The following is a 24,316-nucleotide window of genomic DNA, read 5'->3' as shown; positions in this document are numbered from 1 at the left end:
ATATAAAAGTAAATTCAAGTTATGAAATGTATATAAGATGCATACGTTAAATTCTCTAAACATAACCTGTTGAGTATCATATGGGATTTCACCCCATGAAGTATAAAACCAATCGCCATAAAGTTTCCGAACAACATCTAGCAGACTTTTCTAGTTTCGTCATGTGAGGAGCAGAACTCGGTGATGCAAACAACCTCTTTAACCTAGGTATAATAGGTAAATAATGCATCGCCTTAATTGAAACCATCTTCCCACTAGGCGTCCGCTTATAACACGCATGTCCACATAATTTACATTCATTTAAATCAACATCTTGCTTATAGAACAACATACAACTGTTTGGACAACAATGAATTCTATCATACGACAATCCTAATTTGGAAACCAATATCTTTGCTTCATAGTAACTCTTAGGTATGTCGAATTCCGGACTAACTAGTTCCCCCACAAGCTTAATCATTGAGTCCATAGCAGCTTCAGCAACAGTCCAATCTGATTTGATGTTAATCATTCTAACTGATTTGATGTTAATCATTCTAACTGCAACAGACAACTTAGAATGCTGACTCCCTACCCAAAGTGGACGACTAACCTCTTCTAATTCTTGATAGAAGAGCATTGCTTCTTCATTAGGAGGTTCCTCAAAATTTTGCTCAGGTTCAAACCCAGACTGTACGCCAAAAGCATCATTAACCATATCATTAACTCTATCATATTGGACATGACTATATTCCTGCGACACACTACTTTCACCAACAACCATATTATAAAATATATCATTGACCCCATCAGTCTCCCCATGATCAGTCCAAACATAATATTTCTGCTTAAACCCACGACTATATAAATGAACCCTAACCGCTTCCGGTTTCAAATACTTCATACACCGACAATGAGAACAAGGACACCTAAATACCCCTTCATTTTGAAAAGGGTGAAGTGACATTGCATGTGTGATAAACCCATCAACACCTTCAAAAAATTCATCATGTACACCCATACGATTACTATTATTCATACTATACATCCACATACGATCCATCTACCAAAATATACCCACAAATTATTGAGGTTATAGAAATATATAATAACTTAAGAATTCTAACTTAAAATATAACTTAAGAAAACACAATCCCAACCAATTCTAACTTTGAATTCTCAATAACAATTATAACTTTAATAACTTATGGATTCTAACTTTAATATAACTTTTAAAAGCACAATCCCAACCAATTCTAACTTTAATAACTTATGGATTCTAACTTTAATTCTAAAAATTGAAAAGTAAATCTAATCAAATAAAGTCTACATTTTAGTTTAGAGGTTATAGAAATATTATAACTTAACAATTCTAACCTTGAAAAACACAATCCCAACTAATTCTAACTAAGCTAACACAAACACATTGATAATGAACATAAAAAATAGCACAATCGCCAGCAAATATATATATATATATATATATATGAAAAGTAAACTACTCAAATAAAGTTTACATTTTTTCACAAATTGAACATCAATAGTTTAAGAAAGCACAATACCTACTAATTCTAACTTTGAATTCTCAATAACAATTCTAACTTTAATAACTTATGGATTCTAACTTTAATATAACTTTGAAAAGCACAATCCCAACCAATTCTAACTTTGAATTCTCAATAACAATTCTAACTTTAATAACATATGTATTCTAACTTTAATTCTAAAAATTAAAAAGTAAATCTAGTCAAATAAAGTCTACATATTAGTTTTGAGGTTATAGAAATATTATAACTTAATAATTCTAACATAAATTAATAATTCTAACTTTGAAAAGCACAATCCCAACCACTTCTAAAAATTGAAAAGTAAATCTAGTGAAATAAAGTGTACATTTTAGTTTTGAGGTTATAGAAATACTATAACTCAACAATTCTAACTTTGAAAAGCACAATCTCAACCAATTGTAATTTTGAATGATCAATAACAATTTTAAAAACTTATGGATTCTAACAAAAAGCACAATCCAACCAAAAACAAAAAAATTAGTCAAATAATTAAAGTATACATTTTTGCACATATTCAACATCAATAATATTACAAACAATGATAACTAAGCTAACACAAATACATTGACAATGAACATAAAATATAGCACAATCTCAAGCCCCCCCCCCCCCCCCCCCCCACCAAAAAAAAAAGTAAACTAGTCAAATAAAGTTTACACTTTTCACAAATTCAACATTAATAACATTGCAAATGATGTTTAACAAAGCTAAATAGACTAACATTAGGCCTAAAATCTACAAATAAAACTAAAATTGAAAGAATTTTAAAATCCCTAATTTAAAAGAAACTAACCTCAATTTATTAAGTTAAAAACGGGTCTGGGGTAGGTGGGGGTGGGCTGCGCAGGCGGCGGGGAAATGGGCGGCGGGGCCGGGCGGAGGGAGGAGGGAGGGGGGGGGGGGGGGGGGGCGCCGGGTAGGGTTTTAGGGGAATGGGGATTTTGTTTGGGAAGAGGAGGAGAAATGAGAAATTAACCCGTCTGGCCATTTTGTTAAAAAAACAAAAATCGACGGACAAAACCGACCCTATCCGTCGGTTTTTTTAAAATGTTGACCAGCATTTGACCAAAAAAATAAATAAAAAAAGAAAAACCGACCATGTCCGTCGGTTTCTTAAACAATTGTTTATTAATTTTTTAAAAAACAAAATGAATTGCAAATTATCTAAAATATTTTTTAAAATAAAACCGACGTTGTCTGTCGGTTTTATATTAATTTTTTTTAATAAAACCGACCTGGGATGTCTGTGTTTTTTGGCGGAATATATTTTCAAAATTCTGCCAAAAAACACCGACGTACGCTAATTAAAAAAAATTAGAAATGCAAAAAACCGACGAAGTGAATCGGTTTTTCATCGGTTTTTCAAAATGATGCAGTCCGTCGATTTTTTGTCTGTCAATTTTTGGCAGTTTTTTAGTAGTGATCTGGCGGCTGTAAATCTACTTTCACCTGCTAAGTAACATTGGTTGATTCTGGTGACGAATACTGCGGCCACCTGACTGATTTACATAATTTTAACCTTCGTAGCGAATACTGCAGTCGTCCGACCGATTTTACATCGCCTTGACCCTCGAAGCGAATATTGCAGTCATCTGACCGGTTTTACGTAGTCTTGACCCTTGGAGTGAATATTGCAGTCATCTGACTGATTTTACATCTCTTTGATCCTTTGATTATATCCGATAATTTGTATGCATGAATGGCCCTCTCGGCATAATTGTATGAATATGGCCTCTACGGCATGTTTGTATGAATATGGCCCTCACGACAAATAAGAAAATATGAATGGCCCTCATGGCAAATAGAAAAATATGCAAATGGCCCTCACGACAAATAAGAAAATATGAATAGCCCTCATGGCAACAGAGAAGAAATATGCAAATGGCTCTCATGGCACATAAGAAAATATGAATAGCCCTCACGGCAATAGAAAAGAAATATACAAATGGCCCTCATGGCAAATAGGAAAATATGAATGGCCCTCACGGCAACAGAGAAGAAATATGCAAATGACCCTCATGGAAAATAAGAAAATATGAATGGCCCTCGGAAAATAAGAAAATATGAATGGCCCTCAGAAAATAAGAAAATAAGAAAATATGAATATATGATAGATATGGCCCCTTTGGCTAAATCGTCTTTCTTTTGTCCTTTATGTCGGCTGTGACCCTCGTGGTCAAATACACCGTATTGCTTTGCGATGACCCTCTCGGTTGGATATTTTCCCTTATGGCGTTTACGTCCTTCATCAGCCCTCGTGGCTAGATGTTCGCCTTTGTGGCATTCAAATCTTTGTAGCCCTCGTGGCTAGATGTTTGCCCTTGTGGCATTCAAATATTTTATAGCCCTCGTGGCTTGCTGTTCTCAGAAAACCCGATTTCAGTGGCCACCCCAACCTTCTTTGGCGAGCCATATCCTGCACATGAAACAAAGTTAGAAAAATGGGTCGTCCTCCTGACGACCTGGGAACCTACATCAGAACAGGGTTAGTTCCCTATCAAAGTTGATTCATTTTGCCCGCGCTGCCGCATATTTGGGTTTTCCTGGACTTAGACCCCATTGGATTCGGTATTCGAAAGATGAATTTATTTTCGTTATTCAGGAAAAATTATTTTTGTAAAAAATTTGTACAGAGTTATTTACTTATGAATAAATGCGTTGTTTTAAAAACTGTTAAATTAGTTGTCATGACATGTGATTTCGAATGAGAAACAGTATTTCTCTATTGCTGGCTGAGGCTCCCTCATTTTCCTTGTGCGGAATTTTTGAGACCCTCTCAAAAATTCTGCCCCAGTTTAAATTTATCTGGAGAACTCTTGTGCCGAATCTTTTATGATGTAGGAAATTTTGAGGTTTCCTTAAAATTTTTGCCCCGGTTTAGTGTTGAAAAGGTGAGAAATTTTGAGATCCTCTCAAAATTTCTGGCCCAGTTTGAGACTTTGGGTTAGCTGACTCTTGTAGCAGGTTGGCGGCACAAATTTTTTGAGACGCTCTAAAAAATTCTGCCCTAGTTAGGTGTGTGGCGATCTTGGCATTACTCTTGAACTCTTATCTTTGAGGCTTCTTAGGGGTTTCTTGGATTTTTCTTTTGGTGCGACCGAGCTCAAAGAGAGCCTACGTATCCTGTCGCAGCAGGAATCAGGTCGAATGTAGTTCGGGATAAATAATTTTGAGCTTTGGTTTTACTAATAATGCGACCGGGTCCCAAATGGACTGCCTACATATCCCACTGTGGGGAAGTCAGGTCATTGCGTAGTTTGTATTACAACAGTTGTTTTGTTTTTTTCTATCTATTACAAAACGATTACAAGTAAAGGAAATAACTAATACAAGCGAATAAAATAACGATTACAAGCAAAAGATACTATTACAATTAGAAAATTGTTTTCACGCGGAGTAGAGTTTGATTGCATCTGAGTTGATTGGTTTGGGCCACTCTTGCCCATCCATCTCCGCTAGTACTACTGCTCATCTGAAGAGTACTTTGAGGACCACGTAGGGGCCTTTCCAGTTGGGGGAAAATTTCCCTTTGTATTAGTCGTAGTGGGGAAAATTCTTTTGAGCACCATTTGTCCGATTTGAAAAAGTCGAGTTCTGACTTGTTTGTTGAAGGCTCTCGCCATCCTTTAACGGTATAGTTGGCCATGGCATACGACAACCATCCTCTTCTCATCAATTAAAGCCAGTTGCTCATATCGAGCTCGGACCCATTCTGCATTGTCCAATTCCGCCTCTCGAATGATTCTGAATGACGATATCTCAACCTCGGCCGGTATGACTGCTTCCGTACCATAAACCAGTAAATAGGGCATTTCCCCTGTTGAAGTCCAGGCCGTGGTACGGTATCCTAATAAAGCATATGGAAATTTCTCGTGCCAACCTTTGTAATTATCTGTCATCTTTCTGAACATCCTCTTGATATTTTTGTTGGCTGCTTCTACGACTCCATTTATCTGTGGCCGGTAAGCTGCTGAATTTCGATAAGTGATTTTGAATTTCTCATAGATGTCCTTCATCAAGTGGCTATTCAAATTTGCTTCATTGTCGGTTATGATGGACTTAGGTATGCCAAATCGACATATGATGTTGTTCCTCACAAAGTCGGCCACCACTTTCTTTGTCACTGATTTATGTGACGTTGCTTCTACCCACTTGGTGAAGTAATCAATGGTGACTAGAATGAATCGATGCCCATTTGAAGCGGCAGGTTTGATGGGTCCAATGACATCCATACCCCAAGCGACAAAGGGATATGGTGAACTCACAACATTGAGCTCACTTGGCGGAACTTTGATTAAATCGCCATGAATTTGACACTGATGGCATTTCTGCACAAACTTGTAGCAATCATTTTCCATCGTCATCCAGTAGTATCCGGCTCGAAGGATTTTCTTGGATAGCATGAATCCATTCATATAGGGTTCACAAGTTCCAGCATGTACTTCTTCCAAGAGTTTTGTGGCTTCGATGACGTCCATGCATCGGAGTAAACCCAAATCCGGCGTTCATTTGTACAACACTTCTTTGCGGAGTAAACCCAAATCCGGCGTTCGTTTGTACAACACTTCTTTGTTTAGAAAGAAACATTGGCCATCCTCCTAATTGTTTTCTTTTGCCCACTTGTGACACCCTCGAGATATTCCCATTTGTCCAAATATATCTTGAAGTCATTGTACCATGGTTTTCCATCTGGCTATACTTCCACGTAGGAACAGTAGGCATGTTCTTCTTTCAGACTTATCTCCAGCGGGTCAATGTGACTGCTTTCAAGGTGTTGGATCATTGATGCTATTGTGGCCAATGCATAGGCAAACTCGTTCGGAGCTCTTGGGGTGTGTCAGAACTCAATTTTTCTGAATTTCTTGAACAACCTTTGTGCCAAATTTACATATGGAAGGATTTCGTCATTTTTGGTGGCCCATTCGCCTTGTACCTGGTGGATCAGTAAGTTGGAATCTCCGATGACCAGTAATTCATTTATATCCATTTCCAATTCCATCCTGAGGCCTACAATGCAAGCTTCGTATTTAGCCATGTTGTTGGTGTTACGGTTCGCTTTTACGCGGGTTAAGACATAAAAGTTACTACGAGGTTGTTGGTGCTCTAATTGGATTTTAGTATTTTTTAGAGTCGCCACCTAATTTATTTCTGAAAAACTAGGAAAACCGAGTTTAAAGATTTTTTCAAAATAAGTAAAATTCTTCTGGACCAAAGTTCGAGGTAAGGGTTCTGGTGATCCCCTAGGGAAGATTTTACGCACCCTAATATTAAAGATTCGTAGAATACGTTTGACCTACGAGCTTCAATGTGTGATTAACTGTATTTATTTGCTTAAAAGTGTTTAGTTTCTGCAAAAGAGTGTCATTTTATTCATATCATAACTTCAAGAATTGTTTTTCAAAAAGTCCCCTTCATAAAAGGGGTTTTGGTTAAGAAAATTAGCGTAAGTATTCAACTCACTTTGTTGCCGGACTAGGACACACTCGGGATTTCTCCTGAGTAGAGTCAGTACTATTCTAGTCCTAACAAAATGGGTTTAGTACATACGGGTTTTTATTTATATACAAAAAAATATGGAGTATTCTCCTATATTTATACGTATATAAGATAAAAAGATCGAGAGTGTTCAAGTCCAATTTTATTTTATTGAAGCTCAAATAGGGTCAAGTCACATTCCAACATCCAATTCCATAATTCCTCAAAAATTGGTCCAATGAGTCGGTTTTCTTTTCAAATCCAGTGTTAGGCTTTTAGGCCCAAAGATCTTTTGTTTTCTAGAATTAAACCCAAGTAAAAATCTCAGGCTGTCCAAACTCATTTCCGGTCCAACATTGGTTTTTTAAGTCTTGAAGATATCTAAGTTTTTGTACCTCATTTTGGGGATTAACCCAGTTTTTTAAAGCTATTTCTAATTATTCTTTTCCACACATTTCCTTTGAAATCAGTTTTTTGTGCTAACTCTGGAAACATTAGGTAGTTTCATTTAGTCATGGGCTTAAGGCCCAAAATAAAGCATTTATCAAATTTCAGCTAAAAGGGCAGAAGGCCCAAAAACTACTACTCGGTCATTTTATTTGAAGATCACTCAACCTTGTCATTAAAACAATTTGATCTTGACCACATTAAATTAAGTAATTCAATTCTCAAGGGTTTTCAGAAAAATAATTAAGTTTAAAGATGTTTTGAGGCGACTTTCCTAAAATACTATGTGTTTCCTAAGTCCTATGCATGAGGGTTTCATTATTTACACGTTTAGTACATATACAACATATATACATGACAAGTGCATATAAAATATAGAGAAGAAGAAAATAAATCTTTAAACTGATGGGCCTACCCAAGCCCATCTGTGCCATTTTCACCCATTGGCTGGGACTTCTAACACGAATATTTGCTTCCCTTTCCATATTTTAGCAAACTCGATCAAAGAGAGGAGGGTCGGGCCTTAGGCCCAACAGGTCTTGATGCAAGAGACAGCTAGAATGGCTCAGAATTGGTTCTTATGGAGCACATAACAAGGATAGGATTAGTATTTGTCTAATTATTGGTACTAAGTCAAACAATTTACGTTCAAGCTAAACAAGTACATAAGTTAAACAAATAAATCATTAAGTGACAACATAGTATTTAGGAGAAACAACTAAGGCCCAAAATAATAAAAGAAAAATCCAAAGCCCACATGGACCACTTAACAAGACCAGAAAAACATTCAGCCCAAGTACAAAGCCTGTTTAGTATGCTAGAGGAGACCCAACTCTTAGATAAAAGCATTCGGCCCAAGAGACCAAACTGGCACAATGTTCGCTCATGTTCATAAATTATAGGAGTGATATACCTTAGGTATATTGAATATACCCGCTCATATACACCTGTGAGAATATAGAAGTGATCACCTAGTATATGGGGCAGAAACCCAATCTATTGAGAGGAGCTATAGGAAAACATGCTGGCCAGGGTTCTTATTTATCTTCTATAAGCTAGCAATAATATATTCAGAGCCTAAAACTAAACAAGAGTAAAACAGGCTCATAATGCAATTTTCTTAAGTGAAAATGAGCAATGCCAACAAATAGATATGCACAACTATCTGCCAACATACCATTGATATACACACCCATGGAGATACTAAAACAACCTAAAAAGGAAAGCTTTCACCCTCTTGTTCCTGATGCCGCACAAGATCCCAGGGGTTTCCAGGAACCCCAGGCATGGCAGACACCAGGGAAGGATTAATCTTAATTCGTAAGTGCTCTTTTGCCTCTCCATTTATGTGTTATGATCATAGTATATAGGAGAGGAAGTGTATATCTAATGGTGATAACAAGCAGCCCCTAACAAGATATCTATTTATATATCTAACAAATTTGGCTATCTTAACATTGACATCAGTATCCTATTGAATTTAGACATGACCAATGAGATGCTTAAGTAATTCTGTCACACAACCAAGACAAACTAAAAGATAATCCATAGTTATATAAATACAAAACTAGTGTACCTAAACTATACATAGCATCAACACTTAATCAATTTTAGGAAGGCATTCTCCAGGCAAGCGACACTAGACAGATAAACGAACTTAAATAATTAGTGACTAGACTTTAAAGAGAACCAGCTAATAGCTATTAGGTGTTACACACCAGTTATCAAATAAGTTGTCAAGGAGCAGTTTCCAGGATTAGCTTACACTCTAAAGAAGCCAAATTTTAAGCTAACTTACACTTGACAGCATGAGAAGATAATAAGACTGCTACGTTCACTTAAACAGACCTCAATGGACTTAATGTACTTAGATGAACTGCGCAAATATCCAATTTTAAATATCTTTGTGGTGGATTAGTGAAGCATGGTTTAAAATCAATATTTCATAATGGATAAGTGCTTATTTTAACCTTAGTGAATAGGTGAATCTATTTAAGACAAACAAAGTGATTAAGTAAGACACCTAGTAAGTTATCATTCACCAGATTAGACTAACTCATATACCAACACAGCAAACAAACCATACCAAAGAAGATTTGACAGTTTTGAAATAACTCAAAGTGTTCTAGTTTTAAAATCCATAGACCAACTACAAATTAAACACCCAGCCAAACAGAGACTCCTACTTAAATAAAAAGGAGCAACTAGGAATATAAGAGCAAATTCAGAATCCAAACAGATCACAACTCAGTTAAGATGTGTCTAACCTCTCTTTTTAAAGAAAAGTGTAAAACAGGCATAAGATCCAAACAAAGAACTGACCATGTTAATTAAGCCTGAATGCTTCATTTTTAGATATTGTCTCAATAAAAAGGGAAGAGTGAAATGGGCCTTGGTTTAAAGCCTAGTTCTCTATTAGTTTAAACCTTTTTAAAACAGAACTCAACCAAATCAGGAGGCGGGGCATATTCATTAGCCTTCAAATATTGATTTGGAATAGGTCTATCACATTATAGCAAATCTTTCTAAAGTAGCGAAGCTCATCTTGCAGATTGGGGCATCCCAACAAAAAAAAACAAAGACCAAGAATTAAAAACTCATATGGATTTAAAAGAGACAATGACAAACTAAACAATCCAAACCATTTGTTTTTTTTTTTTCATAGTATGGATCAACTCAAACCCCCGATGAACAAACTGTGATCCTTTAGGCCAACAAAGGGTAAACAAGTTGAAGCAAATAGGTATTCAGTCATATTGTGTTTTATACAAGTTATTTTGAACCAACAAAAGACATCAAAGGGGATTACATAGGGATCCTAGATCTCTAATCTCATTTTCGAGTTAATATAGAACATGATTGATGTAAACTAACATCTATCTTATCCTGAGTAACTAGATACTACTTATAAATAAACTAAGCTAAAGACAGTTAGCAGATAGAATAACCTTAAAGAATATTAACTCCAATAGAGTCATCTATACAAACCAAACACAGTTTTGTTCTTAACACTACTATACTAAGCTACAAAGACAACTGAATTTAAATATATTAGAGACAGTTCTATATCAATATCATGTTAAGCTAAAATATAAAACCCAACACATTATACATGATCTCACACTAAACCATTGTACTAAATTAACCAAAGCAACAAAAGAAAGAAAAAAAAAACTAGACTAATCATACACTAACTATAATATCTAAAATAAACAGGAAAACAATCAGAATTAAACACATAATAATTAACACATAAGATAGGCAAATATGAAATACTGTCCAAATAATTAAATAAGAAAAAGGGTAAAAATGTTACCTTTCTCGTGTGTAGCCTCAATCGAGTATTGGACTTGAAGATTCTTCAAACTTCTTCACCCACAACTCAGCCACACGAGCAAAAGAGTAAATATTTAAGAAAATTTTAACTTAACTTAGGAAAATTAAAGTTTAAAAGAAAATATGTCAAAAAGTTAAGTGCTCTGAGTTTTTATGTGAATATCTAATATTCCCCTCCTAAAAAGGTAAAATTGGGGGTTCTATTTATAGAACCCCAAATTTGAGAAACCCTAATCTCTAAATGATGCGGGACTTCTCAAAATATGAGAATTTCTCCTCTATATCAACAAACAACGGCTAGGATTCAAGGTAATCGATACATGAAAGGTCAAATTTACCCTTTTTATCGATCAATCTAGTTGAACCTTGATGAGCCAATGAGAGATTGAGATTCAAATGGGTAGAGACAAATCCCATTAATGGATAACGGATTTCTACCCGTAAAACTAAAAGAAATTAAAAAGTAAGAGGGAAAATGGACTTTAGCGTTTTCATGGTGGTTTTGCGGTAGGGAAGAGGAGAGAAGGTGAAGGCATTTAATGCCTTTGCCTCAAATGGTTGAATACAACCTGGAAAAAGGTTCCTCGCCTGAAAATTTACCACTTTCGTCGATGATGACGATGAAGAGAGAGAGGGTATCATGGCGGCGGCAAACCCTTGCTGAAGAAGCAAAATGAAAAAGGCCTGTTTGGGCATTTGAGGCGAGGGTTTTATATCAAAGGGGATTGGGCCGGGTCTGACCCTTGTTGGGTTGGACTCGGTCCATAAAAAAAAAAATGAGGCCTGCTTATGTATATATACATGTGGTATATTAAACGTATATCACTATATATGTATGTATATCAGGAAAAAGTTGCCAATTAATAAATGGCCAAAAAATTAAAAAGGGTTAATTACTAAAGCATTTCAATTATAACCAAATTAAAAACTAATTAATCAATTAATTTAAAACACGACCAATTTTAAAATATAAGCTGAGTTTGCAAACATGGCCTTAATTAAACCAAATCATGAGATTGATTGTTTCAATTATCACCTCAATTGGACTAATCAATTGATTATTTCAACTGTAGCCGTAATTAAACACTTAACAAGCAGATTCACAAATATAACCATAATTAATTATTTAAATAAATTATAATTAATTCTATAATTGTCAATATAATTTTATTATGCAGAAATTAAAGTTTAGGGGCAAAAATGATTATTTATTTTAATTAATTAATTTTCTTGAATTAAATGGAGTAAAATACTTGCTATTTTGGGAAATTAATTAAACAAGATAATTGTTGCAAAATTGCCTTTAATTTTAGCAAATACTATAATTGTTGCAATGATATGTAAATTAATTTCCAAATGAATTTATAATATTTATAGAAATTATTTTACCAAATGAGAATGGTAAAATATTATTTTGACTTCTAAAAATACATATTTCACTCCGTTTAATATCCAAGGACTCTGGGTAATTAAAGAAAATTATGGGAGGTCAAAAATTAGGTGTAAACAACTACCCCTTCGGTATTCGAGGATGGCGAGACCATCCATGAGCAACGAAATTTGACTAACCCTGATTTTTGATTGACCCAACTTATATCACCTCTCATTTTCATGCAATTTTTCAAAATATATGGCTGAACCCTGGTTTTTGGGTTTTCGACATATCTCAGGTTTCGTGAGAATTCAGGCCATTTGTAGTGCGACTCAATTATGACTTCTAAATGCAAATTTAAAGAAATCTCGAATTTTCTGGGTTATCAAACTAGAAATCTGGAGTGATTGGTTGGAGTTGTGACTGACTCTCTGGTATTGAGTCCGCCGACATATCCCTGTTCTTGGGAATTAAGTTACTTGTAGTTCGACTCGATTGGAAGAAAAGGTCATCCCTTATGTGGGAGTGCCTTTAGGTGTGCTGGTGTGTGTCCGACCAGTAGCGGAATAATAAAACAAACAAATGACATAAGCAAATAAGAAATCTTGTGTGGCTGAGCATGATGGGGAGTGATCTTCCAAGTCCTGGCCGAAGAGCTTGACTCTCATGGGCACCTTACCTCAACCGGCTGCATAAGAAAAAGTTTCACGTTTGCTCCGCAATCTGTCTGGATTTGATTTGATCAACTTGCTCTGTTTGGAGACTATAAATCTGCTTCCATCTATTGAGTAACGTTGATTTTTGGTGAAGAATACTGCGGTCATCTGACCGGATTTATATCATCTTGTCTTCTTGAGTGAATTTTGCGGTCAATTGACCGGTTTTACATCACTTTGTTTTTCGGGCGAATACTGCAGTCTCATGATCGATTTTACATCGGTTTTTCTTTGGGGGAAGATACTACGGTCTCATGCCAGGTTTTACATCTCTTTGTCGTCTTGCTATAACCGGTAGTTTATATGCATGGCCCTTTCGGCAATTGAAATGAATGGCCCTCTTGGCATGTTCGTATGAATGGCCCTCTTGGCATGTTCGTATGAATGGCCCTCTCGGCAACAGGAAAATAAATATGCAATGGCCCTCTTGGCAAATAAGAAGAAGTGATGCAAATGACAGCTATGGCCCCTTTAGCTAAATCGTTTTTCTTTCATCCTTTATGCTAGCTGTGACCCTCTTGGTTAGGTATGCCGTTCGTTCTTGTTGCGACCGTTTTGGCCAAACATTTGCCTTTGTGGCAATTTCAGTCATTTTGTAGCCTTCGTGGCTTAATATTTTTCCTCGTGGCATTTTCATCCTTTTATAGCCCTTATGGCTGGATATTCTGCCCTTAACCCTTTGTAGCCCTCGTGGCTAGATAGTTTCTTTGAAAACCTGATCTCAGTAGTGGTCTTGACCTTCTTTGGTGAACCGTTTCCTGTACAAAAAGAAGAGTTAGAAAAAGGATCGTCTTCTGACGTTCCGGGGACCTGCATCAGAAATGGATTAGTTTTTCCCTATTGACTGTTAATTCGTGTCGCCAGTACTGTCGTATCTTCGGGTTCCTAGACTCGAAACCCCCTAGGCTCCGGTATTTGAAAGACAAATTTATTTTCATTATGTATAAAAAAATCATTTTTTGTAAAGCTACTATAAAGATATTTATTTGTGGGGAAATAAATGCGTTATTTCGAGAACTGTAAGATTAATTATCATGACATGTGCTTTGAATGAGGGAGATCCCACCTTTCGTGACTGGGGTCCTTGGCTTTTTTCGCGCGGAATTTTTGAGACCCTTTTCTAAAAAATTCTACCCAGTTCGAATCTTGATTAACGAACTATTGTACCGAATCCTCCGAGTTGCGGGAAAATTTGAGGAGACCACAAAATTTCTGCCCCAGTTTACACTATTAAATAAATGAGGAGTTTTGAGAGCTTCTCAAAATTTCTGACCTAGTTTGAAACTCCGGGTTAGACGACTCTTTGTAGCGAATTGACAGCGCGAATTTTTGAGATCTTCTCAAAAATTATGCCCCAGTTGGGGGTGCAGCAATCCTTGCGTCCTTTGTGAAGTCTTATCTCTGAGGTTTCCTAGGGGTTTCTTGGGTTTTTCTTTGGTACAACCGAGCTCAAAGAGCGCCTACGTATCCTGTCGCAGCAGGTATTTAGGTCAAACGTAGTTCAAAATAGTTTTTGGTTTTTACTAATAGTGTGACCAAGTCCCAAATGGACTGCCTACGTATCCCACTGTGGGGAAGTTAGGTCATTGCGTAGTTCAGATTACAAAAGATGTTTTGATCTTTCCTATCTATTACAAAACGATTACAAGCAAAAGGAAATGACTTAATACAAGCAAATAGAAAAACCGACTACAACCAAAGGGTGCTATTACAAACTGAAAAACTTCTTCTTTATGCATAGTAGCGCTTGATTGCATCTGAGTTGATTGGCTTTGGCCACTCTTGTCCGTCTATTTCTGCCAATACTACCGCTCCTCCGTAGAGTTCTTTGTGGACTACATAAGGACCTTGCCAGTTGGGAGCAAACTTCCCTTTGTATTCATCTTGATGTGGCAAAATTATTTTGAGTACCATCTGCCCAATTTGGAAGAGTCTAGTCCTGACTCGCTTGTTAAAAGCTCTTGCCATCCTTTATCGGTACAGTTGATCGTGACATACGACGACCATCTTTTTCTCGTCAATTAATGCCAATTGCTCATATCGAGCTTGGAACCATTCAACATTTTCTAATTCTGCTTCTTGAATTATTCTCAAAGAAGGTATCTCAACTTCGGCAAGTATGACTGCTTCAGTACCGTAGACTAGCAGATACGGAGTTGCTCCTGTTGAAGTTCTAGCCGTAGTATGGTATCTTAGTAAAGCATAAGGCCAGAAGTTCTCAATATCCTCTTAATATTTTTATTGACTGCTTCTACGGCTCCGTTCATTTGTGGCTGGTAGGCTGTCGATTTTCGGTGAGTGATTTTGAATTGCTCACAGATATCCTTCATCAGGTGGCTATTCAGATTTGCTCCATTATCCTTCATGATGGGATCGGGTATACCGAATCGGCATATGATGTGATTTCGCACGAAGTCAGCTACCACTCTTTTTGTTACTGATTTGTGAGATGCTGCTTCCACCCACTTGGTGAAGTAGTCAATAGCAACAAAAATGAACTGGTGGCCATTTAAAGCTGCGGGTTCAATGGGTCCGATAACATCTATGCCCCAAGTAACGAAAGGCCATGGTGAGCTCATAGCATTAACTCACTTGGAGGGACTTTGATTAGATCACCGTGGATTTGGCATTGATGGTATCTTTGCACATATTTGCAGCAATCACTTTCCATGGTCATCCAATAGTGTCCAACTCGTAGAATCTTCTTTGCTAGTACAAATACATTCATATGGGGTCCACATGTCCCAACATGTACTTCGTCTAGAAGTTTGGAGGCTTCGTTGGCACCTACACATCGAAGCAAATCCAAATCCGGCGTTCGTTTGTACAGTATTTCCTTGTTTAGGAGGAAGCTATTTACCATTCTTCTGATGGTATTCTTTCCCTATTTGTAATGCCTTCGGGATATTCCCCTTTTTCTTGATACATTTTGATGTCATTGTACTATGGTTTTCCATCTGGCTCAGCTTTCACATGGCAACAGTGGGCATGCTCTTCTTTCAGAGTTATCCTTAGGCGGGGGGGGGGGGGGGGGGGGGGGAGGGGGTCAATGTGACTGATTTCAGGATGTTGGATCATGGATGATATTGTAGCCAGTGCATCGGCAAATTCATTCAGAGCCCTCGGCATATGTTGAAATTTGATCTTTCTGAATTTCTTACACAATCTTTGTGCCAAGTTCACATATGGCAAGATCCTTTCATTCTTGGTGGCCCATTCGCCTTGTATTTGATGAATCAGCAGGTCGGAATCTCCAATGACCAGTAATTCATTGATGTCCACATCTAGTGCCATTTGGAGACCTAGGATGCAGGCCTCGTATTCAGCCATGTTGTTGGCACAACAGAATTTGAGCTTTGCGGCCATGGTGTAGTGTTGCCCATTTGCTGATATCAAGACCACTCCGATTTCGGAACCTTTGTAATTCACTGCTCAGTCAAAGAACAGTTTCCAACCAGTATAGGATTCTGTTGGTCCTTCTTCTATGGCCAACACCCCTTCGTCCGGGAAATAGGTGCGAAATGGTTCGAGCTCTTCATCTACCGAGCTTGCAGCCAGTAAGTCAGCCAAAGCCTGTCCTTTAACGGCTTTTTGGGCTATGTACATGACGTCAAATTCACTTAATAACATCTGCCATTTGGCCAACTACCAGATGGGCATGGGCTGGTAGAATATGTACCTCAATGGATCCATTTTGGATATAAGGTGAGTGGTGTATGAAGACAAATAATGCCTCAATTTCTGAGCCACCCAAGTTATGGCACAACAGGTTTTCTCCACTTCTTGCCTCACAGGCTGTGAATTTCTTGCTCAGATAGTCAATGGCACGCTCTTTTTTTCGTTCTTTATCGTGTTGCCCTAACACGCAACCGAAGTCCTTTTCAGCAACTGACAAATATAGCAGCAATGGGCTCCCGAGCCTTGGCGGTACCAACATTGGCGGGTTAGACAGGTATCTCTTGAAAGTGTCGAATTCCTCTTGTAGGAGCGTCTTTTTTTAAGAGCTTTAGGATGGGTTCCATAATGATGGTGGATTGAGCTATGAATCGCCCAATGTAATTCAGCCTTCCCAGAAAACTCATGACTTCTTTCTTAGTTTGGGGAGGAGGTAATTCTTAGATTGCCTTGATCTTTGTTGGGTCTAGCTTTATGCCCCTTCAGCTGACTATGAACCCGAGTAATTTTTCGCCCAGTACTCCGAACGCACATTTGGCCGGGTTCAATTTCAAGTTAAACTTTCAGAGCCATTTGAAGAATTTCTTCAAATGTGTGGTATGCTCCGAACTTTCCCTTGACTTGATAATGACATCGTCCATATAGATTTCAATCTCTCTATGGATCATGTCATGGAAAATGGTAGTCATTGCTCTCATGTATATTGCGCCGGTATTCTTGAGGCCGAACGACATTACCCTATAATTGTACACTCCCCATGGGGTGATGAAAGCTGTTTTCTCGGCATCCTCTCTATCCATTAGGATTTGATGATAGTCGCCGAAACAATCTGCAAACAATTATCGCTTGTATTTGGAACAATTATCTATAAGTATGTGGATGTTCGGGAGTGGAAAATTATCCTTTGGGCTAGCCTTGTTCAGATTTCGATTATCCACACAGATTCTTATCTTGCCGTCTTTCTTGGGTACCGGAACTATGTTGGCTAGCCATGTAGGGTAGGAGTCACTTCCACCACTCCTGACTTAATCTGTTTTTCCACCTCGTCTTTGATTCGGATACTAAGATTCGGTTTGAATTGTCGGGTTTTCTGCTTTACTGGAGCAAAACCCTCATTGATGGGTAACCTGTGGGATACTACGCTAGTGCTTAGTCCTGGCATGTCGGCGTATGACCATACGAAGATATCCACATATTCTCTTAGTAAACTCATCAATTCTTCTTTTAAAGGAGTCTCTAGGTGTGCACTTATCCTTGTTTCTTTGACATTCTCTTCATCACCTTGATTTATGGCTTTTGTTTCGTCCATGTTTAGCTTCTGCTCATTCTCTAGTTGTTCTACTTCTTCCGCGAGACCCTTGGGTAGCATTGTGGTCTCATCGTATTTCTCATACCCTTCTTCCTCTATGCTGCCCGACTCATTCGTTTCGCAGCATGTCACGTCATTTAAGGTTGTTTTATTGTTCTTATTACTGAAAAGAAATTGAGAGCAAAATATGTTAGTATAAAACATGCATGCAACAAATAAATAAAACAGTTTTGATAAACTGAGTCTTTCATTAATTTAAAAAATATTTAGAAGTACAAACGGTGGTCCTAGCTTGGATCAAGCCATTTCTGTTTTTGAAAACATTACGAGGTATGTAAGTGACAAAAGGGTGAGCAATCGGGCCTCGACCGATTCTCCCTATTTCAAAATAAATTCATCTTTCTCTACTGAAGAGCCAGTAGTGGGGTAAAGGTCCAGTTGGGCAACTACTCGCCCGGTTCTGCCTTTCTGATGGTGGGTGCTTCAGCACATTCTTCCAGAATCATGGAGCAATATTCTTCCTGGAATAACATCCTTATCCCTTCTTCAATGTCAGCGTCTCCAGGCATAGGCATCCTGTGAGGAAATGACTGGTATAGGTTTGGAATGGGTTTGCACAGATCCGCAACCTCCTGTTTCTTCTTGGTAGGTATCTCTTCTTCTACTGGGATGTAACTAAGCCCAAAGCGAAAATTATCTTGGAGGATGGGAATAGGCTCGGTGATGCCATGCAGGTTTTTTCCCAGACCCCTCCTAGGTTCAAACTCGTTCAGGATCATAGTGGAAGCAATCATTTTGTAAACCGCTAGCATGGGAGCTTCCAGGGAATCTATCTTGTAGACCGCTCCCACTAACTCCATGACATGGAAATCCGTTCCTTTAGGTTCAACTTCAATGACAGGTATAAAGTTAACTGGGTAATTGCGCATGTTGGCTTCTCCGTGGATCGCCACTTCTTCCCTTTCCCAAACAAATTTTATAGATTGATGGAGTGAGGATGGTACTGCTCCTGCCATATGGATCCATTGTCTCCCCAGAAGCAAATTATAATTGGCGGGTATTTCCATGACTTGGAATTCAGTGGTGAACTTAGCTGGTCCTATTTGAACGTCCAAATCAACAACCCCAGTGGCATCACAACGTCCTCCGTCAAATGCTCTTATGTTAGTATGGCTTTGACGAACCTTTCCAAGGTCATATCCCAGTTGAGTTAGGGTAGACTCGGGACAAATGTTAAGTCCTGCTCTTTTGTTGATTAATACGTGGGTTACCACTTTATTGCGGCACATGATAGTGATGTGTAGAGCTTTGTTGTGATTTATACCTTCCTTGGACAACTCTTTCTCTGTGAAGGCAATTTGATGTTCCTTTATAACATGAGAGACCATTTCGGCAAGATTTTCACCGTTTGTTCTAGCTGGGACGTGAGCTTCTTCCAACACCTTTATTAAAGCTAAGCGGTGTTGAGGTGAGCTTTGCAGCAACACCAATACCGAGATTTGAGTCGGTCTTTTCTTTAAATTCTCAACAATGTAGTATTCCTTTGGCTGCATTCGGTGCCAGAAATCTTCGGCTTCACCTTCGGTGATAGTCCTTTTGTGATTTCCCTCCCTTCGAGGTGCCCCTTGGGCCGGGTCGTCGGGAGTGTAGCATCTTCCAGATCTTGTAATGCCATGTACGGCAACAACTTGGACTACGAACTCTTTGCGGAGTGGTACTGGAGTCACTTGAGCAATGTGCGCTGTCACTGGTGCAGGGATTAATACTTTGAATTGCGGGTGTTCCTGCAAAGACAGCGACGCTACTGTGCACTCCAGTTCTTTCATAGAATAGCGGATTGAGGGCCTTCCTACGACCCAGTCTTCCTCTCTATCAATCATGTGAATCACATTATTGCCAGGGTTTGGCAAAGGGTTTGTGTTCACATTTAGAGGGGCTATTTGGAGAACAATTTTCTCCCGGTCAATCAGATCTTGTATTTTGTACTTGAGATTAATGCAATCTTCAGTACTGTGTCTTATGCCATTGAAATTGTTACAACTTGGAAATTCCCCGTTAACGTACAGCGAATAGACCAGCGAAGAGCACGACGAATACGATGATTTGATAAGTAAAAGATGGCGTTTGATGATTCTAATTGAGACTCAAAGACAATTGATGTAGAGGAAGAAGTTTGTCAAAGAAAGTAGAGGATATGTTGTGTGCCGGGTAATAATTATGAGCGACAAGTTGACGATGGCTTAAAGACGTTTAGGAGACGAGTGATAACATCCCTTAGATTGGTATTGAGGTGTCAAACAAGTGTCAAGAAGGTTCCATAAGGATTGGAGATCAAACGAGTCGACGAGAATGAAATCGGAACACCTGGGCATTATACGACCCAACATACTGGCCGTATGTTAGGCCGTATAATTATCCAAGAGGGACACCACTTACTGGACCAAACATACGGCCACACATACGGTTCGTATAAAATGTACGGACCGTATGTTGGTCCGTATATCTTGGTCGGGACAGATTTAAGTGTTTAATATAAGGACCCCTCCCTCATTAATTCATTTCATTTCCACTCTCCTCTCTTCAAGAAACCTCTAGAACACTCTCTAATATTCATCCATAAGAAATCAAAGGAAAACCATGATCAACTACACCAAACCCATGAAATCAAGTGTATGAGCCTAATAAAAGTTCATCTACACCAAGAAAACTCAAGGGAAGTGAGTTAGGGTTTTGTTGCAAGAAGAGAAGCTCCATTCAAGGGTTGTTTATCCATCATCCAAGGTGAGTTTCATGATCATTCCTTGTTGTTTAAGGTGTTGAAAGTTGATTGTATTGGTGGCGTGCGAGCCCAGCAACCGAAACTACGGGAAGAAAGGTATTGATCACGCAAAGGTGCAAAAGTACGAGTGACCGCAAGAATAAATGGTACAAGTGCGGCGAGTGAACTGTTATTATTTTACTGTAGGTTGAGGTCGGAAATTCCAGTATAACAATACTCGGAAAATAAAGAGAGTGTGAGTAAAGGGAAGATAGGAAGCTTAAATGTCGGAAAAGAGGAAAGTTAAGGAAACCTTAGTAAGTGAAACCCCCGCGAGAAATTAATGGTAAAAGTACGAGACCACTAGGATGAGAATTCAAGTAGGCATGTGAGATGAGACGAGATAGAGTGAGGTAAAAGGAAACAAGGAGCAATGTGGAGAGGATGGGAGTTGATTTCAACAAGTAGGTCTAAGAGAATGGTGACCAGGGTAGAGGAATGTGAAGTAAGAGAAAGAATGCTTAGGATGGTGATGGTGTTGAGTTGACAGATCTGTAAAAGGACAAGTATGTAGCCATAGTAATATGCTTAGAGGTTCAAGAGAGTAACGGAACGTTTAAGAAATATGGGCACACAGCTACAACACGAACACGTGGTTAGAAAGAATTACGAGCAGAGAGCTAAGCAAGTGAAAGAACGAATAAAGGATAGAAAGGTAGGGAAAATGTGGAGTCTGAGGACCGATTCCAATAAGTAGGGCCAAAGGAATAGTTCACGAGCTTTAGAACCCATATGAAGAAATAGCAAGAGAAGGAAGGTACTCGAAGACGGTTAGCATATAAGGAGCCCCCTAAAGGGGGGGGGGGGGGGGGGGGAGACCATATTATAGTGGACCTAAAAAGGGATTGCAACACTATTAAGTGTCAGAAAAGGGAATCTATTAGCTTGGAATCAGAGTTCAAAATATGTCAGCGTGTCGCAAGAATACTTGGGAGAAGAATAGAAGCGAAATATCAATGAATATACTAAGAGATAGACCTGAGGATAAAAAAATAGCCTACGACTACATTGAATCGTTAAGTAAGGATTGTGTACTAAGACATGGTTTCCGTTAAGGTGCGGTGACGAGACAATAATAGAAAAGGAAGGACCCGGAAAGAACAAGGATAATGAGGTGACGCAGTGAGTTAGAAAAATCTATGATATGGAGCAGTGACTCATGAAAAGTCAAGGGGTTCGATTATAAGGAAAATAAGGTAAAGGATAAGGAACGGGCATGACGGAAAGAGCAGCTATAAAAGAAACCCATGACATGGAATAAGGACTCATGTAAGGATCCAGGAGTTTGATAGTAAGGAAAGTAGGATAACAAATATGGAATGGACATAGAGAAGAAAGGGCAACTATAAAGGAAACCCCTCCTGAAGTGTTACAAGACCCCACAAGGTTAGTTGAACATTCGAGGACGAATGTTCTAAAGGGGGGGGGGGGGGGGGGAGGATGTTATATCCCGTAATTTATACGTTTGGATATTTCATGGTGGTCGCGGTGAGTTAAGGGAACGATCATCTTCCAAATGCAATTTAATGTACAAGTTGGTTATAAATATTATTTATGAACATCGGTTGTATGGAAATATTGGGAAAGGTTAAGGGTAAAAAGACAAATTCAAGAAAATGGAAGAATTCTCTAGGAAAATAAAGAAAGGAGCATGTGGCCATTTCATAAGTGAAAGGGGGCTAATTATAAATAATGAAAGAGTGTATGGACCAAGCTTGCTTAAGAAGACTTTTAGTATTCTTTGACCATTTTTAGAAATTTCAAAAAAAAAAAAGAAAAGAAAAAGAAAGAAAAAGAAAGAAACCTCTAGAGAGGGGCATGTGCCCCTCACATGCTTGGAAGCTTATATATATATATATGACTAAGTCTTGAAAGGAAGACTAATTCATCAATTGCCAAGTCTAGAAAAATCAAGAAAGATTAAGAAAGAAAGAGAGGAGGAGAAAAGGGAAGGCCATTTCGGCCAAGACCTTGGAAAACTAGGCCCTTGATATCTTGTTCCAAAAATTAGTCTCTTCATGTATTCCTACCTAATTCAAGGGTCCTCTTCAACGTGGTGCAATTGTTGAGGCAAGAAAACTATCCTTTGTGGCAAGTCCAAGATTCTAGTCAAGTGGAAAGTTAAGGAAGAAGGTAAGGATTCATGCTCTTTTATGTGTTATGGATGGTGTGTGAATATTGTTGTGTGTAAGAATGAATGAAAACCATAGAAATAATGTGTGTTGTAGGTGTGGCCGTGAGTGTATATTGTGTGTATGGCCGTGTATATTTGTTTTATTGTGATGGGATGGTGAGCAAATTTTATGTAGTATATTAGTTGTTGAAATGTATGGACATGGATGAAGAATTCATGAAAATATATATGTAGTTGTGTTAGCCGAAAATAGTTGCATTTGTGGAGAAATGATGAATCAATTTTACTAAGTATTTTAATTGTTGTGTTATGAATTCCATGATGTTAAATGAGGATTTAATAGTTGGAAATGAAGTTGTGATTATTTGTGGATCATGGAAGGTAGTGTGATGTTATTAGTATGATGTTGTAGTATGTAGTTCATTAATTTAAAGGGGAAAGGGAGTGTGTTGTTATTGTTCTTATTGGAATTGGAAGGCATCGGGTGAAGTAGTATGTCGGTAGAATCATTTGAATGTTATTTAATGTGAATTGAATATGAATGAAATGTCATTAGATTGTGTGACAAAGGTTGCCAAGGTTACAATGCATCTTGGATTAAATTGTTGACATTGTTGGCATGATTGTTGGTAATATTGTCGATAGTTTGGCCGGGTTGAATTCCCGGATTATTGTTGATTCAAATTTGGCCGAGTTAGAACCTCGGGGATGGTATATTTACATGGGAAATGCTGCCGAAATTTCGGCAGACAAAGTGTTACTTTAAGGAATCAACTTCTAAAGGCCCTAATTAAGTTTTGGTAAACATGACCAATTTGTAGATTTTGGCGGATTTGGAACGTGAATTTGGAGTATCAAAAGGAGCGGAAAAAGGTATGTAAGGCTTCACCCTTCTTTCTATGGCATGTCTTAGACGTAATAAGTCGGATACGAGCCGCGGGGACAATTCTATCCTCCGGAATCCGCACCTAAAGTTTTCTCTTTTTCAATCAGTAGAATTGAACTAAAAAGTGTGCAAAAAGTTGGAAGAATTTCCTAAACCTCTAGAACTCGCATAAATAGGACCCGACTACCCTAAAACTCTCACAAGTAACGCCATGACATGTAACATATGTAAATTTGGTACGCCGCCTCATTTGACCCGAGGTGGGCCCATGGTTCCTGGATTTTCCTTATTGTTTCGTTTGACCTATTTTGAAGAAGAATCTAAAGGAAACTTTTGATCCTTATGCTGCTTATCAAACGACAAATAATGTAGCTATTCTAATGAGAATATTTCTTTGATGATAATGATAATGATGAAGTAAGGAAGAGAATATATCTATGACAAGTATGACGGGAATAATTGTATGACTAAAAGTCTTAAAGGAAGGATTCAATATGAATACAAGAATAATGGACTAGTCCTTGAGTCCAACCCTATTCCTTTGTCATGACTTTATTTTATAAAAACTCTAAGGTACATGAAGTAATGTTTTATGAGCTTT

Source organism: Lycium barbarum, chromosome 11 (assembly GCF_019175385.1).
Source record: "Lycium barbarum isolate Lr01 chromosome 11, ASM1917538v2, whole genome shotgun sequence".
NCBI classification, from domain to species: domain Eukaryota; kingdom Viridiplantae; phylum Streptophyta; class Magnoliopsida; order Solanales; family Solanaceae; genus Lycium; species Lycium barbarum.
This window is presented reverse-complemented; position numbering follows the sequence as displayed.